Source organism: Solanum verrucosum, unplaced genomic scaffold (assembly GCF_900185275.1).
Source record: "Solanum verrucosum unplaced genomic scaffold, falcon-dt-bn FXZP01000305.1, whole genome shotgun sequence".
Taxonomy (NCBI): Eukaryota; Viridiplantae; Streptophyta; class Magnoliopsida; order Solanales; family Solanaceae; genus Solanum; species Solanum verrucosum.
The window spans coordinates 172,103-172,762 of NW_026019908.1; the positions used below are offsets into that span (position 1 = coordinate 172,103).

Genomic DNA, 660 nt, shown 5'->3' on the forward strand with positions numbered 1-660 from the left:
AGGCTGTGATGATGAATAATTATACCATTAAACTTTGAAAGTTTATAGATTAAACTTGTTGATTCAAATACAATTCTCTGATGCCTCTTTCTTAGTATGAACAACTATTGAAAACTTCATTATTGTTCTTTAATTATGATTTATGATAAATAAAAAAAGGCAATATATTAGAGTCTCTGATGCGCTTTGTTGATAGTGTAATCAGCTTGCCGATACTGAAATTTGGGGCGGGTATTTTTGAATTTTGGGTTTATTAATGGGTCAAATCGGGTTGAGCCATAAGATTGCGCCACATGTCACCAATTATTTTTCTGTTAGTGGAAGGGGCAAATGTGCACCGATTACTGGACGACAGGGGCTCTGATGGACGAAAAGTATGACGGAGGGTATTGCCATACCATTTTCGAAAGTTTGGGGGGTATATTTTTCCCTTTTTCCTTCTTTTTTTGACAACACTTTAATTTCAGTTTTTCATATGACATGTTTAAGGCCACAAGGTTAAAGGTCATTTTGGTAAATTTGACATAGCTTTAATTAAGTACCAAAAGATTGAAAAATCTTCTTTATTTTCTAAACTTTGTGTAAAGTCAAACTAGGTCATTCTTTTTAAAATGGATGGAGTACAATTTATGAGGGAGAAAAAAATAATCCAAAATAGCC

At 33.0% G+C, this 660-nt stretch overlaps 1 non-coding gene across 1 annotated transcript; it reads left to right on the forward strand.

The window, feature by feature from the left end:
* Positions 1-86, forward strand: LOC125821729 (small nucleolar RNA snoR116). The gene has a single exon (XR_007442608.1). It is a non-coding gene; the product is annotated as a small nucleolar RNA snoR116 (small nucleolar RNA).
* The last annotated feature ends 574 nt before the right edge of the window (positions 87-660 follow it).